The sequence below is a fragment of the Anas platyrhynchos genome, chromosome 16, assembly GCF_047663525.1.
Source record: "Anas platyrhynchos isolate ZD024472 breed Pekin duck chromosome 16, IASCAAS_PekinDuck_T2T, whole genome shotgun sequence".
Lineage (NCBI taxonomy): Eukaryota > Metazoa > Chordata > Aves > Anseriformes > Anatidae > Anas > Anas platyrhynchos.
The window spans coordinates 6,321,754-6,340,309 of record NC_092602.1 but is presented as its reverse complement, the minus strand read 5'-3'; the positions used below and the strand labels follow the sequence as shown (position 1 = coordinate 6,340,309).

General features: G+C 41.7%; 1 long non-coding RNA gene across 1 annotated transcript in view; it reads right to left on the bottom strand.

Moving 5' to 3' along the window:
- Nucleotides 1-1,968: 1,968 nt before the first annotated feature.
- LOC106015783 (uncharacterized) overlaps nucleotides 1,969-18,556 on the bottom strand; it is a 121,977-nt gene continuing 105,389 nt past the window's right edge. Inside the window, exons 4-6 of the long non-coding RNA XR_002400253.4 lie at nucleotides 10,806-10,905; nucleotides 10,141-10,236; nucleotides 1,969-2,521 (exon numbers count right to left, since the gene is read on the bottom strand). This is a non-coding gene — a long non-coding RNA (uncharacterized lncRNA). The remainder of the gene's footprint in view (nucleotides 2,522-10,140; nucleotides 10,237-10,805; nucleotides 10,906-18,556) is intronic.

Sequence of the window (18,556 nt, the reverse complement as noted above, 5' to 3'; positions counted from 1 at the left end):
CAAAAAGGGACAATAATTGCCATTTGCCGCAGACTTCGAGGAGTCCTCCTCAGCCATTACAGATTAAATTGCATTCTGTACAAGTGTCCATCAGGCCCCAGCTCCAGACTCCAGGCTGGTTAGAGGGCAGCTGATTCAGCTGCAAGAACATTTTGCTCCACTTCTGATCTGTCCTAATTATAAAAAGGATGCTCTTTCCTTTAACCCCTAGAGTTCTCTCTTTCCTATTCTCATGGTTCAGTCCTTCAGCCAAGTATTCAGCTGGTTTACATGAGTTTTACATGGACTTTCAGCAGCAGAGAAGCTACATAGATCCATACTGCCTGACCATCTCTTTTTTAATTTGTATCCCTCCAACCAACAAAGGATTACAGATTTCAAATAGAGGATGGTAAAACCAGGACACATTAAGGATCCAAAGTATCCACCTGAACAGAATTTAGATTTTGTAAAATCAAATTTAAAACTACAGAAAATACCCACCACTTTCAGTCCAAAGCATAGGTAACTTGAATACACACGGCTGAGCTAGTTTTAAGGTAACAAGCACCAGTACATTTAGCAGTACAGCAATAGGAAAAGTAGAGTCTGTAACACTTTGTTTGAGAAGATAAGCTCATGGGCCCACATGGAGCTTATTATGGTTCTGGCAGTGCAGCCAGCTAGTTAACAGATGTCTCAGCAGAGCTACACAAGCTGTACTGACAGCACTGCAATGTCGATACAGAATAAACATCTGGACTGCAACCAGGAAGCGGTAGGTTGTCATTTTCCCTTCAGCTGGTAAACAGTTCCATTTTAAAAGCTCTTACGGTGGATCTTTCTACATCTTTGGTTACAAAGTGGTGTAACAGGATGAAAAACAAAGAACACAGGCCTGATACTGATCACCGCAAGCTTTGCCTTGACACCTGACTTCAGCTGATTTACTCCTGACTGAAGCTGGTCTAGATACGAAAAGAATAAGTCCCACCTTTGTTGATCTCGCCCCTTATGCCCCACGCAGCAAAGCTTAACCTGCAGCAAACTCCTCCCCTCCTCCCACCAAGCTTTTGTCTTTTCCCAGTCACAGAAAAGTCTTACCCCTTTTGCAGCCCCTCTCCTGGAAGAGGAGTAGGGTTGATACTCTGCATAGTTCTGGAAATTGGCATTGTGTTACCACTGCCCCGGAGTGTCATGGGCAGTTGTGAGCCCACAGCACCACAAACAGGACAAGTCTGTGGCTTAGCACCACGCTTCGGAAAATGGCACTTTCATAGGTTCACAGATTTAACACGAGAATGTACCAATACTGCCATATGGACTGAACTCCTGCAAAACAGACTATTCACAGCTCCTGCAGGGAAAGGAATTATCCTTCCCCACTACACAGACTCAACATTACTAACAGCAATATCTCATGGTTGAAATGCAGAATAGTTTAAGACAGACATGCATTCTCAGTTTGTACGCTCCATGTGATGATGAATCAAACCACATCCTATGGCAGTCTGTTCCAACAGCAGCTTACCCAGCCAAACTGCATTTTGCTTTTCTATTTCCAATATCTCTTTGTCCTGAATACAAGAAAGTGCATTGTTTAGAAACATCTTGCTTTGGGGATACAGACAAAATCAACTGTCCCTGACAGTTAAATGTTGGCTGATAGCGTCTAAATGATTTTTTTCTTCCTTTTAGATGCTCTCCTCTTTGTGTTAATGCCTTTGCTCTTTACCAAAATCCCATTAAATATTCTACCCATTTTGTTTTGTTAAGTTTGTTTGTGTGTTTGTTTGTTTATTTGCTTGTTTTCCGATTATTTCCTGTAGAATATTTCTTAGAATAAACAGCTGCCTAGCTATTGGTATTAATCAAATGGATTAATGGAAAATGAAAAAGAGAAAAGGGAAAAATCATATGGGAAGAGATAAAAAAAAAAAAAAAAAAAAAAAAGAGAGAGAGAGAGAAAAGCAAGCACAATACCTGTCTTCTCCAGCTAGTACTGGACAGCTCCCTCCAACCAGACTTTCATCCTCAATGTGTAGTGGCACTGGGAGCCTTTTAATACCCTTCTGATATAAGATATAAAATTAGCTGTCACCAAACCCATTAGTCAGCTATTAACAATGACTGTCAGCACAGCTTGGTACACGGAGCAAAAAGCTTGCAGCAAACAAGCTAGAGAAATATTCATTATCAAAAAATTTCTCCTTACCTTCAGTAGGTAGCGGGTGACAGTGTTTGATGTATCCACCAGGTAACTTTTAGAAAAAATCCTTACCACTGCACTTGTGGAATTTTTATTATGCCTACCTTCTAAATAGCTTTTTATGGAGAACAAAAGTTCCCAGTGCTCTTTCTCCACATCATTCACTGCAATGACGAGCATATTTATGTCTTTTGGACTTACCCATCCGCATACAAAGCATGTAACATAGCAGCAGATGTGCTGGTCAGTATCAGGTACGTATCTTACAGTGGATGCCATTGCCCGATCCTTTAACACACATCGGGTGATCTCCATTTTCTTCCAATCGCATCTCTGAAAAATGAAAAATTTGCTACTTTAACGGAAAGAAAGCATGGCATTTCATCAATGGAACCTTAATATACTGACAAATAAAGTCTATACAAGATTGCTGTTTTTCCACTAGTTTTTGTCATATGCAGAGCTAAGGAAGGGGCAGAAATCTGTGCAAATTCCAGCGAAGTATTCCATAGAAGTATGCAGGGAAAGGTTTGGTTTCAAACACAAACTTTTTGGCAGAAAAATAAATGCTAAAATAGCAGAGTTCATGTTTGCCTTCTTTTATAAGACAGACGGCTTACTGAGCTGGTTGAGGGTTTGAAAAATACAGATGAAAAAACAACTAACAAGAAACCTTGTAGTCTTCTAGTCAGATCTTCTATAGCTGAAGTCAAGCAGTAACTGATAGTGTTAAATAAAGACACTAAAAACATCTGTAGTTTTCCCAAGTCTTGAAGATCATTTCTTTTTAAAAGGCATTTAATCTTCTCTAGATGTAAACAAGGGTTGGCAAAATAAGTGCTCTGGAAAGCTTCTCCACACATAAGTCTTCTCCTACTCATGTAAGTAGTATTTACTAACTGTAGTAACTTACTAACCTTAAGTTAAAGCAGAATAAACTTGCAGATCCAAATACACACAATTACTTCTTTGTGAAAAGGAAAGAAAGATAATTATATCAATGCAAGCTTATGTTCAAATTAGATGTTGCACTTCAGTAAATAACAATGTAAAAAAATCACATGCCTAAAAAAATATTTATAATGGCATAAATTTTATGAGTGAATGAAGCTGTAGGGATCAAACGCATGATCAATGATCAAATGTAAACAATGGACTAAATTTTACCAAGTTAGTCAGCTGAGCTACTGCAATTGGTCACATACATCTTCAGTTAACCCTAATTTTGAAAAATAGGGAGTTGAAATCAATAATTACTTAATGAGCAAATACTTAATTGCTCGTTTATTATTATTATTTTACATATTGCTGCTAGTGCCAGGAGGTTGGGGAATGAAGAGGTAGAGGGAAGTTTATCATAGTAAGTGTGAGAGAGAGACACGCTTGTTTAGGGAGCTTAAGAGGTGAGAGAAATACTAAAGACTACTAGAGGGGATGTGAACTGACTGAAATTTGCCACCTGAAATCTAATTTTAAAAGGTGAAGATGGTATGAGGAAAGCAATAACACCAACAAAAATTAATTACACTGCAGAACCACCTCAGAATCTGTCACTGACCATCACCCTACTCTGCCAAGAGCTGAGAAAGAGGGTGCCCCGCAGGAAGACAGTAACAGCAATGTGAAGGTCTCCACCTCAGTGAGTTGAAGAAAATAGTTTGACCAAAAAAACAAATGTAATTTATTCTCTCAAGCACTGCCACCACTTACCAACTGCATTCTACAGATTCATATCCTGGCTTAAGGGAAATTACTTTTCCTTAGTTTACCCTGCAAGCATGTTGGAAAGATAAATACCTGTCCTGTCTGGAGAGAAAGACCCCAGTTTAAGAAAAGGAAATAAAGGCCAAGCTTTCAGCCATTTTGTGCTGCAGTTTCCAATGCCCTAGCACCGAGCTGATCGTGTCAGTATCTCAAGGTCCCCAGAGACGGTAATCTTATGTGTTCAGAGAGGCTTTAGTTCATGCAAGGTCAGAGTAATTGTGCATGATTAATGGTTTATCTCTTCCTGAAAGCCTTACACAAAGGCTCCAAACCAAGTTAGCCGTAATTCCATACTCCTTACAGTCTGCTTAAAGGGGCAGCATCCTATTTCCTCTTGGTGGGGCCAAGCCTGTTGACTTTATCAGAATTGGAAGCAGGCCACAAAGCCTTTGAAAGAAGTCTCTCTCCCCCATTCAGCTCCCTAGGTAACGTGAATACATTGTGAAAGAAAAAAAAGAGCCCAAGTTCAGTCTAAAACACCCCCAAAGTCTTAAAAAAAAAGACTGCTCTGTGACAGTCCCCAAACCTTTTGCTACAGGATTCTTTGGTTTTCTACAGAATTGCTCCTTAGCATATTGCCAGAGCAGGGCACATTAGAACCACCTTAGAATCCCATTTTTAGTCTGCAGCCCTATTTTGTTAAGAAAAGGATCATTTTTAATCAATTACAGCTTTGTGACCGTGGGCAGCCACATAAGCTGATTAAATTATTATTTGCAGATAGTGCTCACAGATAATTCCTTAGGGATAGCTGCAAATTTAGCCTTTTTTTTTTTTTTATTTGTTTCACAAAGCATTAACAAAGCTCAATTGCTTTGAATGTGCGCCGTCTTTTGCTGGAGATTTTAACTGGCTGTTTTCAGACTATGGAGCATTTGTGAACTGTTCGGTTCAGCTATTTAGTTATACACAGTGTGTAATTGGGCACATAAGTCATATGCTGTTGTTTCTGCTCTCTGAGTGGATGTCCAAAGCCCTTTACAGAAGAGAATAGTGAATAGTTTTGTTCACATACCAAATCTCTGTGCTCTCCTGTGACTAAGACGTTCATATCAAGCACAACATTCCCCGTGGTTTTCTGCGAATGAAACTCCCTGCATGTCAGGTTTGTTCACTGACAGCAGATGACAAGGGATCACAAACATGGCTGAATCAAAGCAGTCGTTTTCAGTCAATTTTTTTTTGGTAGATGTAGTTCTCACAATCCAATCAGATCGAGCTTTGATTTTATTGGGAACTTGAAATATTTTGTGTTTTGTTGGGGGGAGGAAAAAAGGCATACAGTACAGTTAGAAATTTACACACACACAAAAACAAACAAACAAACAAACAAACAAGAGTCTTCTATAGTGGTCACAGAAAATCAGCTAGTTAGCCATCAGAAATGCAATACAGGCACAGTCTGACTGCCACATTCTTAGGAACAGCTTTTGCTTTTAGAAGGTGGAGGAGTTGAACCATGTCAACAGCTATCTTAAATCTCTTCCTACTGAAAAGGGCCAAACTGGCTGAAAACTGCAACCAAAGGTAACTTGGAGGAAAGAGAATCATGACCGCTAGTGCTTTGTGCTCAAAGAAAAGGTAAGATCAGACAATGAAAAGGACACTGGACTACAAAACAGAAGATGGCAGCAAGCTGAGGGGAACTGGTAGATACAGAATCTCTCAGAAAAACTTCCAATGGGAAGCAATGCAAAGTAGCACTTAATCGAATAGAGTATACAGTACTAAACTGACAGGAGTGTCAAATGGAATGTATCTGATCTTAATTAACCCCCAAAATAAACAGTAATATAGAAATAGCAATACATGAATAAGGGTTAATATCAAAAAAGAACATGTGAGGAAGAAAAAAAATAGAGAAATAATTTCAAAACTAATGATATATACCAAACATGACGAGATGTAAGCAAAAAATAATGAAGTCATCAATGACTTTTTTGCTTCAAAATTCACAGAAATAGATTAATAGTGACTCACAGCAGATTTTCCTATCAAGGAAAGAGAGACAGTCAAGAACAAAGACAGGGCAGGTGAAATAATACTTTTGTCAGTACAGCCCAATTTGGGATCTGTTTGCCAAATCATGTCTTCTCCCAGAGAGAAAGGGAAACATCCTGAACTATCCAAGCTTTCAAATTGCTTCTGTGCTTCCACAAGGCTTGGATCACCGCTTACATGAACAACCAGGTACAGGGGGGGCAGCAGACCTCCCTCTGTAAAAGTGGGGACTGGGATGGAATTCCGAAGCAGTGCTTAGACCCCATGGATGCCACATTCAGGTTGCGCTGAGCTACCTAAACTGAATACAGCCAAGTATTCAGGGCTTGATGAAATCTATCCTAAAGCAGTCCAAGAAGTACCTGAAGCAGTTAATCTGTGAGTAATTAGCACTACTCTTGGTGTGATTTTGAAGAATAAGGGAGGTTCTGTAGAAACTGTGGGCAAACAAAGAACTTCTCTTCAGAAGAAGAACGTAATTAACTGCACTGTCTAGAAAGACACAAGAAAAATTTTAAATAATCAGTTTAGAAGTAACTGGAAGGTAATATGATGATGAAAAATGGTCAATACGAAATGGTCTGGAATAAATTATGTTCCACCTATCATGTTCTATTGAATGGGGCAACAGTTGCAGCAATTATGGGGGAAAGCATTAGAGATGATTTACTTTGAAAAGTAAAGTAAAAATACAATGCTTTTAATCCCTGCCCACCCCATGTTTTCAAAGCATACAAGGGAAAGCAAACATAGCTTAAAACCACTAAAATTTGGGGGTAAAACTGTCTAGAAAATCCTCTTAAATTACCGGTAATTTGCTGTCAAATTGACAGGACACTTCACCTGGAGTTCTACAGGGGACCATATTATCTCCACTTTTATTAGCATAGTCAAGAGCATAGATAGGTCCTCACAGGTATGCAGCAGCCATGTTTGAAGGTATCATAACAAGTCAACAATCTCCATAAATTGGAAAAAAAAAAAAAGAATGGATTGTATCAAGATGGAACAAAATAAAAACAAGTACAAAACGTTATATCCATCAGAAACAAACCCAAACAGATATGGACAAGTGGCAATATACAGAAAAGGATCTTTGACCTTCTAAGTAAAGGCAAACTTAATTTTGATCAACAAATTGATGTCACCAAAAAAGAGAAGTGAGAGAGAGGAGAAAGACATCTCCTCCCAGAACATACTGACAGGTGAGACTTAGAAAGTATTTTTCCTGTTTGTGCTGGACATGGATCAAATTAAGCCAAGACATCCAGGTATGGCCACCTCACTGCAAGACAGATATAGATAAATGAGACTATCAAGACCAATAGGAAGATTCAAAAGCATCACTGAAAGGAAATGACTGATGGAACTGGACATGTGCTTTCCATCCAAAAGAGAGTGGGACATGATTATTCTTTTGCATTATGTATGTAAGTGGTGACTATGAAAAAGATGGTCATTGTTTTTTTCTGTGGCCACTTGGGGCTAGAACAAGATGTAATCGGTGTAGCATAGCTGACAGCAATAATACTTGGGTTTGATATTAACATGACTTTCATGAATTCTTAAAATAAAAATAATAGTTCAACAATGCAACAAACCAGCTACATAGGAAGGAAAGAGAATTCATTTCAAAGAAGGATTTCAGACAGGTTTTCCTCAGGGATACTCTGAGTACGCATTTACAGACGTGAGCAAGCGCATCCTCAAGCTACTGGACGTAAGTGTGTTATGGAAATTTCTACCCACCTGAAAATGGCTGCCCAGCTCTGAGAAGGACCAGCTCAGTATCTCAGGACACAGGCTTGCAGTTAAATAAACAGCTTGTGATACAAGATGCTAATCACCCAGACCTTGCTCATAACTGCATCAAGTTACTATCTGCAGGTTGAAAAGCCTTTTAGATGAAAGACGCAAGAATAATGAAGAACATCCTGACTGCTACTGCTGATAGCAGCAGGAGAGCTCTACCTGGGTAAACCCAGACTCCTGGTGAGACAGCAGGTAAGTTCTGTACTTGGACTGGCCTGAAATAAAACACTGATAAGCCCAGAAAGCTCAGCAGCAGGCAAGCATTCAAGATTTTGATCCGATTAGCAAGATGTAGATTTGTGAGATTCACCAGGAATAGAGAATCGGGAATCTTGAATCAGCTTTCAAGTCCCCCATCAAAGTGCCTTGCACGTTTTGGATCTGACAGCGCCGGACCCAACAGCGCCATACAAGGTCACAGTGCAGCATTTTCTCTAAACATAGTGTTATATCTCAATGTCATAAGGCAGCACTGTCTGGTATGTGGTCAAACCCACAACAAATGGTGACCTGCCATGTCAAATTTCCCTGGTTCGATGGTTATAAAGTTAGCATGTGATGCAGAACAGATTCAAAGAAGAAAAGAATTGCTTGCATCTTCAGTACACATTTTCTGAAGCAGACCTAAAGTCACATCAGCTGGCTACCTTCTATTCTTTGTAACAGGCTTCTGTCCTGTTTTCCTCAGACTATCCCTGCACTGTTCTGAACACTCCCTGTAGCAGCAGGCAACAACCCTGGCTTGGGATGCAATGTCCTTTCCAATATGGTAGCAATATATCTTTCCAAGCCTTTTTTTTTTTTTTTTTTAAACTGTGTTACAGTTACCAACTATTTGAACAATCTACCTCACAGTTGCCATGGAGCCTGGGCCTCAATTTCTTTTTCCTCTTGTCTCTTTGGGCTAAAGTAGATTTTTATGCCAGATTAACCAAAGTGCTACTCTTCTTTGATCTGCAGTTCAGGCCACAGTTCTGACTGGAGAAGGGAAAAATAATTCACCAGGGTGCTCCTAACGTAAGAGCAGCCAAAAATGCTTGGGTTTCCAAGCTTTCCCGTTTCCTTTTCAAAAGGGACATCAAGAAAAGAGTAACAAGTTAAATATGTTGAAAGTGTTTTGCTCTTCATTTCTTACTCATACTTTCTCTACAAATACAACTTGAAGAAATACCAACACTAGGAAAGCCTAAGGGTGCACCACCAGAAAAGCTAAAAGTGGTTTTAAATTATTAAATAACCAAAGCATCCTACCCCTCAATTTCCCTTTTTTACTTGGTCCTTCCCTGCCACCATTTGGGTAGGTAGCCCTTCACAGACCACTGCCATGCAGAACTAGCATGACCCACACCTTAGCAGGCTGTAAAACGATCAGCTTGTATCATGGACCACAAGCACTTTTGTTGTACAGCTTCTCCAACAATTATCTAGTCCAACAAAGCTCACCTTTGAAATCAGTTGAACTCAAGTAAATTTAATTTTAAAATAAAGTCACTTAAACAGAGACACTAGATTTTGTTTTTTGTTTTTGTTTTTTTACTTTTTATATTTCTGGTATCACATGCCAGAACATCTATAAGGGAAACTCCTAGAAAGTTGAATTCAATCTGGAGCAGGAGATGACATATGACAGAGAACTTACAACATTCCTCAGCGCTTACACTTAGCCTCAAACTTTCATTAATGAGCTAACATTTAATAGTCTGTGTATAATTTTAAAAATTGTAATAGTAGTTACAGCTACCGCTTAAATGAAAACTTTCTAAGTTGAGACCTTAACTGTTGGGCAGAATGATGAAGTCCTTCAGATAACAACAGTAAAATCACTTAAAGACGGTAGATTTAATGCTCTTCTTGCAGTGATCTGTGTTATTCCAACACGATGGTGACATCTGCTTACTCATGACAAAATTAACATTAAATTCTGCATAACTCAGACACACAAACAATACCAGGTGCTTAATTACCACTTAGCCTGGTGTTAATTACATCACATGTGAAACCCTCAACTATGTCTTTCAACAGAAAAGCTGCCAAGAAATGAATCTGCAGTGGCACCAGGGGATTTGGAAACAACTCATTAGCACCCTACAGAAAAAAAAGGATTAAGTTGTGCCCCAAAACATCTAGCTCATGCACTTGCAAAGTCATTCCACTAAATTCTGTGCTTTTTAGAATCATAAGGAAGTGGGACCTTTATAAAGATTGATGGGAAAAGTTGAGAAATGAAAAAACAGCTTTCTTCTGTAGCCCCACAAATCCTTTTCTCCCACTATTTTTCCAGTTTCCCTCTATTTAGAGTTACAGAAGTCCTCCATTTGTTGTCTGGCCTGCCACCAAGCTCAGGCAAAATATATTTCCAATTATCCCAGACCTACCTGCAAAATAGCATGGTTGTTTCTGAACTGGTCCTGAGGTAACCTCAATTTTTCTTTTTCCTCAAATGGACTCCCTCAAATGGACTCTGGAACAAACTGATTTCAACCAGGCAGGTTGTTATTTGGCAAGTAGAAAGTGCAATATATGAACCAATATCAATAATCTACAACTACACATAATCACAAATGTCCAAGTCTGGGACTCCATTCAGGACATCACAAGGTAGATTTTTTTCCTGTTACAATATTCAGCATGCAATTAAGGTAGATTAGTTTGTTCTTTTCCATTAAAAGAAGCATCCTTGACAAAACAAAATTTGACATTTTTTTCTGAGCGATATAGGAAGCTGTTGGATTCATCATACAATTTAGGTCTACAGACAATGATATAGAGAGCAATAGACAATGCCAATAGATTTTTTTTTTGCCCCACTGCTGTATGCACTTTGCTAAGAAGAACTCACTAAACTGAAAACCCACTTCACAGTCTTTGAGCTCAGCTGTACTAAATGCATGCAACCCTGCTTTGGAAGTGGTGTGGTGCTGCAGAATGCTAGAAACAAGCAGGGTGACTGGGCCCAGAGACAGCTCATGTCTTCCCAGAGACTGAGTCCTGTCTGAACTTTGTCATCCGGTCTTCCTATTAAAGGAACATTCCTACTTACCCAAAGAGGGACCTCTGCTGTCTTAGAACATCTTTCTTCCACTAGGTCAGCAGGTGATGAGAATCCTTCTGTGCAGAATTGCTCTCCAAAGCAACTGCATCTATCAAAAGAAAACAAACAAACAAACAAAAACAACCAACACAGTATCTCCTAACCCATGTAAAATCATGGAAAACAAAATCATCTTAAACAGTTGCAGCAGCACCTTCCTGAGTTAGTAGAGGGCTAGAAATAATGGTTCTTCAAGATGTAGTTTTCTCAGGAAGCTTCAGTATTTTACTAAGTAGAAAACACACAGACTTCAAATAAATTATTAACTACTTAACTTCTGATTGCTTCTAGTTACTTCCAACTACTTAACTTCTGATAAGTTCTAGTCTGCATGTACACTCACATCCAAACCATTTCCCTAGGTGTTGCAATCGGATAAGCTAAATGGATTGAGCAAAGTAGTTATTTCCTAGTATCTAAAAATAGGAAATCTTTTCTCCAAGTGCATGGAACATTGACATCACCGCACTAGCCACAGTTTGACAGGGTATGATTTTGATGGGATAGCAAATGCCACACAAATACGTTTTGTGCTTTGCCTTAATATATGGTGCAGAAAGGAACTGGTTAACAAGAACACAGGAAACTCCTTACAAATTGGTAGTGTTGGCAATTTCCTGCAATAATTTAGAAGATTTTCACTTGCTTGGTTGGGTTGGTAACTCATATCCTTAGGTTGAAATTCAAGAACTTCAAGTTTTGACACACAATCCAGTGATTAATAATATAGGCTGTATATACAAGACTGTGAAATATACTGGACCAAATCTATCACGTAGCTACATTATATGTAACAAAAATGCTTTTCAGGCCAATTTTTGATTTCAAGACAATTTCAGAAAGTTCATTATTGGAGAACATGCATAGAAATTTGACTCTATTGATGAAAATGTACCACAACGGTCAGTCAATGAGAGTTACGTCTTTGCACTCTTATGCAAAAAATGAGCTTAGTAAAGACTTCAGCAATTAGGATGGGATCAAAATCACTCAAACGACAGGGGACCTACCATATGATTTTTTTTTTGGAGGAAGAGAGAGCATTCAGGCATATCGCTCCTATCAGCTTTCTAAGGTATTAAGTTATTTATGTCCCACTTGTAAAATTTCCCTGCATAAGGCCAAACCACCTAAGCACTTCTAAAAATTCTAATGCTAGCCCCTAGCATGAGAAGATTTAAGTCCTATAGGTAAGTCTTACACTGTTATCAAGAAGCACACACAGTTTTCAAAAGAACCCCCTACACTGATTGTAGGTTAGTGCTGAGCTTTACTGAAAATTCAGTCTTTTTATTCCATTGCCAAAATGTAAGCTAACATGCTGAAAAACATTTGATGTGCAAACAGCTGAAGATCCTTCTCTGACCTCCTCCAAAATCCATCTATTCCTGACTGAAATCTGAGGGGGTTAAAAAAGACACACTTGGTTTAGTAGATTCTTGTAGGAATCTACTTCTGTCCCCAACCTTTTTTTTTTTTTTAAAAATGAGCACAGCTTCAGCTGATTTTTACGAGAGCTTCTGTGTTTAAAAATAGAATATATGGCTACTGTGTAATACAGATAAGGAAAACAGGAGGAGAAAGAAGCTAAGAAAACACCCTGAAACCTCTGTTGTGAACCAGATGCTTCTACCTCACAGCTTGACATGATCCACATGGTCTGATGTCCAAGGGGCAGTATGTCATGCTTTAGTGTTACATTTTTCTCCCCTGTGGCAGCGAGCTGCATTACAATCTGTAAAGTAGGAAACCCACATATGCCATTATAAATAGCCCTGGAATGCCCTGCAGTGACTGCAGCAGAGCTAGGATTGCACTCTGAGCCCCTCAAGGAAACTTCTGCTGTGGCTTAACTCCAGGGGCATCGCTTATCCTATCAGTCGAATATCTATTAGACAGGTAGATGTGGGCCCTCGCACAAGATGTGACAAGGTGTACAGCAGCGTCAGTGAATACACGTTTGCTGTAATGAGGCTTTAGGGGCCTTCAGTCCCTGAAAGCAGCAGTCATTGTTGTGCATTTAATTTCCCAAAGTCTTTCTTCTACAGAAAATCGTCCTTCTTGTTCAAGGGAAGAAGCAGTAGCTGCGGCCCAGCTCAGACCATCCTGAAAATAAACATAACACAGCTTCTTCCCTGGCCAAGGCAGCGATTCCTCATGTGCTCCCTCACTGGAAGTTCCCCCAGTTCCCATAACGGTCCAGGACATACTTACAGTACCTATCTGGCTCCCTGCAAGATGGCTTAGAGAGAAGCCACCAACGCAGGCCATGGCCACCAGCTACAGGGCACTGCTGAACTCCCCAGCTGCTGCCTTCCCTTGGAGCTGCACAGATTCACACACTCTAACATCCAGTTATGCCTGAAACTTCCTCCAGGTGCACATGGAAATATGACTTGTCCCATTAGGTGCCAGGAGTAAAACAGGAGACTCAATAATTCCCAGCTCATGCTCTCTCCGTCATAAACACTTTCAAAAGTAACGCCACAGCCTGAGGAACCCAGCACGTTCCATCAACTGGGAAGGTCCAATAATACAGGCATCCTGTGGGAGGTCTCGTTTCCCTTTTCCTCAATTTCTCCATTTCAATTTCTAACACACACTGCAGTCACCAGAACGGAACAAAGTTCAATTCTTTCTCTCTGCTGTTTGTGTCAGCGAGCATCTTGTCCTGCAAAATCAGCACAGAAACTCCTCCCAAGTCTTTCCTGGTTTTGTGGGTGACAATGGCTATTCAAAAATGGAAAAACCAAGAACTGGAAAACATTCCCATCATCAAAAAATGGTCTCGTATTGTCACAAAACTGGACCTGAGAGTGACCACAGTTTTTTTCTGAAAGTCCACCTGGCTCTTACTCAGAGCTTGCATTATTTGCTGCCAAAACCTGCGTGGTTTGATGCTCTGCCCTAGTCAAAGACTCACAGAACTTATTCACATGCCAGACTTGTTATGAAACCTCAGGCTGTAGACTTCAGGCAGCCCAGCTTTCATCAGGCTTCTGCTTTACCTGCAATGAAAGAAACGTGCTACACAGAGCCTACCTTCCCTCACAAAGGACAAGGATCAGGCTGTCCCAGGAAAGCAGTATGCCCTAGAGAGCAGTAATTCCTCCTACATGGCATAACATACACATGGGTTCTGCTGTGCCTAGCCCAGTACTTGACTGTCACAGGCAGAAGGGGACTGGGCCAAGCTGCGTCTCATCTCTGGTCTCCTGAAGCAAGAGAAAAGCACAGACCCCTCCAATCACCCAGGACTGAACCAATCCCTCCCCGCTGCGTGAACACACAAGCTGAGATGACTCCTTGCCTTTTCTCCCCAGGAACAGCCAGACACTGCCTACCTCGGGCAGATTTGCATTCTCCTACATTTAACTTCTTAAACCCCCTTACGTGTTCGTGTTCAGGACCGGAGCTGTGGCCAGCCCCCAGACAGGAGCCTATTGACACCCGTACCTGGGCAGTCACCCTGCAGCGGCACAGTGCTCGTGCCTCCGCGCGGTATTCAAGTGCCGCAGCCAGCTAATTCTTTACAGCTTGCACTTTTTAGCCCTCGTTATGGCAGACAGTTGGGCGCCCCTGTACAGTTAAAGATCACAGGCCTTGATAACCTGGCTCTTTGATTTATGACAGCCCAGACCTCAGTGATCACCTAATGAGGGGAACCTGGAGTGTCAACCTGTTTATTAAATACCCAGAACCAGCTGTAGACCCAGCCAAGGAAGTAAGTTAATCATATTTCTCATTTATTTTGTGTATCCCTCTCACTCCCTGGCTCTCCCCATTCTCTCCTCCGTTCTGCCTGGCTCCCTCTTTTCATCTCAGAAGGGGAGGGATTTCGGACAGGTCATTTACGGAGACTGTCAGGGGGCCGAAATGTTTGCGATTTCCTACTGATTTCTTAGGTGTTTAGAAGTTAATAATATTCAGCACCTCATGATTCTTTCCTAGATGTCAAACAAAGACATGAAAGGCAAGGAACCCAAGAGGAAAGGAGGGGGAAGGAGAGAAAGGGATGGAGCAGCAGGGGCAGTAGGAGAGTAACTTTCTTCTCCCCTGATGCAGTTTTAAAGAAAGCTGCATCTAAGAAAATCTGGCATTAGTCCTAGCACACACACACACACAAATAATAACCACGTAAGCATTGTGAAAACATCCCTCTGTTGCCTTTAATGAATAAAGAATTTCTTTGCTCATCCTCAGCAAGGCCCTGGGCAATAAAAACTGAAGTTCCAAAAGGCAAGGATTCAACCTGTAAAACTACTTTAGATTTACGAGTTTTCCCTTCTGTCCCTATTTAGGGCTTTTAGTTGCCTAATCCATTCAAGTTTTTATTTTATACTTTAATCCCTCTGAAGAAAGTTATGAAAGACAGGACTTGTTAAAAATCACTGAATCCATCCACCTGATAGGATACAAACATCCAGGGAGAAAAGTTACCAGATTTTATTGCAGTATCAGAAATCACATAAGTAATCTGGGCAACTTAGATATAGACTTAATGCAGAGAAAATGCAGTTATATTTATATTAACATATTGCTAACTTTATAATCATTAAAAATGTAATAAAGCTCTGCTGTCACTTGTCCAAATATTTTCATTTGCCTTTGACCACAACAGTTCACTTTTTGAACCAGAAGAGTTCGGATCAAAGAAGTGTACGTCTTCTCAGTGAGCACAGGTTCTGCTGTCTCACAAGATGAAGCTGCCCCCAGCAACTGCGAATCTGCCTCTGATTCAAGCCTGTCTGCCCTGTCTGTACAAATGAACCTCAGAAACCAAGGGAATAAATGTCCTCATTTGTAAACACCTCAGTGAAACATAAAAGCGCAGAAACCACTCAGATACCTGATCTGATCCCACATGGGACTATGAGTCAAAGCAAATCCTCTGCACTGAACTCAGAAAGGCTGAGCCAGCTGCTACAGAGCACCAGAAAGTCCAATATGTCGTGGTTTTAAGCCAAAGTTTCCTATGTTTTACTTCATCCAAGCCAGCTGCCTGTTATTTGAATTGCAATCAGAACTTTTCTGAAAAGCTGATGAATGTTTCTGCCTACTGTCCTTGAGGTCACTGGGGCTGCATACCACTGAGGGCAGGTCCACAACCGACAGGAACAGTTAAAGCCTCTGGGTTAGCTGTCAGGGAAAAAGGCACTACTGGCTTCCCTTACCACTGGGGAGTACAACAGAAAAGATGCCTACGGGATGAGCCCATGCTTTTGAGTTGCAAATGTCAGGTATGTGTCTTCAGTTCTGCTCCAGCAACAGATACGCTTCCTAAGGCTGGGCTGGTCGCATGGGAGGTTGCTGCTATTCGTACCTTTGCTTCTAACAGGAACTAGGAGGGCAGTAGTTGGCTTTTCAGGAAACAAGAAATGGGCCTGAATATTCCCTTCTTGCTGATTACAATTTTGAACCTTCTAAGGCACTAATAAGTGCCTCCCAGTGATTTTGAGCAAAAAGCTTTCCCATACTTTTCACAGATACAGCTGTGAAAGACAGGCCTTCCATGGCTGAAGTAGGAGAGGGAAGACAAAACAAAACAAAACAAAACAAAAAAAAATAAGATCCCTTGTTCACAGCTGCAGAAAAACAAACCTCCTCACATGCTATGCTAGTCCTGCAAATCTCCCCAGGTGAGCTACCAGGACCTCCAGCAGTCTAGCTTACCAGAAATGGGTGTCTTGTTGGTTCAGGCTCAATATTAACAGAATTAGCCTAAGATACCAAGAGATTCTGTTTGCAGAGGCTCCACCTTCATACAGAGAACGGGATGATTTCCAAGTGTTTCAGACACCTGATCTCAGCTGAACATCTCTCCCATTTCAGCCCTCATATTTCAACGTTGCAACCTCTCCTCAACCTGAGGCAGCACTTAATGGTCACAGGCAGCACTCACCTCAGTACGCACCTTTATTTCCTTCTACACCTTCCCAGCCCTGCCATCACACTGCAAACTGGCTTTTGTAACTCAAAACTGAGGGCCCAGTGGCCCTTTTCTTCTTACCAAGACTGACAGATTTACCAAGCAACCTCACTGCCTGCTCTCACAGATGAGTGCTTCAAGCTGCCAAAGAACAGCACCCTCTGTACCAAGCGCTTGCCTAAAGCTTCCCCACATCTCACTTCCATACGCAGGCCAGAAAAACCCATGAGGGCAGCCCAGAGTAGGCTTCCTCTGGTGCTTTGTCCAGCTTACTTGTAAATGATGGGGAAGCGTTTCCAGTTGCCACAGAACAGCCTGATTTCTAGCTTCAGAAACCTTAACGCTTTGCTTGGTTTCCTTTTATCTGCCTCTTTATCTGTTTAAATTTAGCCTGGTTCCTATATGCTGTTTCCCAAGTCCGAGCCAATATCTGTTACCCAGCACCCAAGGGGGATCTTTCTCTGCCACTTTCCTTCTTCCTTCAGCTTTGCTCATCCTCTCTCAGGAGCTGAGGCTCCCTTGACCCAAAACAGCTATCCTGCTGGCAGCTGCTGCTACCGGAGGAAGATGTCTTCAAGGCATGTTATCAAGGAGTGCGGCAGAAAATAGAAGCACGTCCTAAAGGCTGCCTGTGTCTATGCAATATATTTATTTAATTGATACGCTCTCAGCTTTCCTTAATAGAAATAGTCAGAAGCAGCAGGCAAAATTGCCTCTTGCTATTTATAGGGTCCCCCAGAGCAGGCAGGTAGCAGATGGGGATGGGAGGAAATTGCTAACTGCCCTTATTGTGTGGAAATGAGCCTGCAAGCACTTGCAAAAGGAATATTTCAAGGCTCAACTGAGAAGTAATAATATGGGCATTGCAGCAAGCAGCTAAAGTGGGAAATGGGAGCAAAACAGGTTTGTGTTGAGAAAGGACTTGAAAGGAAGAGAATGTACCAAGTGGCTGCTTGCATCAAGAGGCAGGCCTTGGGGGTGGCTCTCTAGCTGGGGATATTGGAGAGGGGAGGGAACAAAAGAGTTGTTTTCCTTCCCTCTGAAGCCCCTGCAGCCAACATGACTGGCACTTGTCATTCAGGGCCTGTCTGCTGTGCTCTCTTTCACTCAGACGCCCTCGCTGGCATTGAAAAGAGCAGGATGTGTAAGGAAGCCACTCCAGGCAGCTGCCTCGGCTGCTCTCCTCAGCCCTCAAGGCTAGTGGGAGCGAGCAGGCACCACAGAGCTGTCACCGGCCTGCTGTCAGCCGGGCACTGGCAGCTCTGACGGGGCTGTCAGATCTGGGTGGCTCCCCCGGGTCAGCAGGGACGTGCCTCCCCTTCCTCCCTGCCATGCTCCCGACCCGTGATGTTTCTGACCGCGGTGCCGCCGCAGGGGAACAGAAGGAGCCTCGTGGCACTCAGCCCACGCTCTTCCCCCTATCGCGGAGCCACCCGAGGGGAGGAGACCAGTCTAAATCTTTCCTGCATCTATTTCAGTTTGAAGCAAACCCCTGTCACTACTTCACTGCAGGATGGACTTTTCTGTGCAACATGCTACCCAGATCACTGTCCCTTTCAGTTTTAACCCCTCAGCAGATCCATCAGGAAAAAGGATTTTCCACACTAGATGAGGATTTATTTCCACAGCTCTCCAGCGTTCAGATCTAAGATAGCCAGGCCATGGGGCAGGACAAAGAGATCAATTTTTACAACTGAGCACGAAGGAAGCCTGTTAATTTTTTTTTCTTTTCCCCTTCCATCAAACAGAACAGCAAATCTATTCTTCTGTT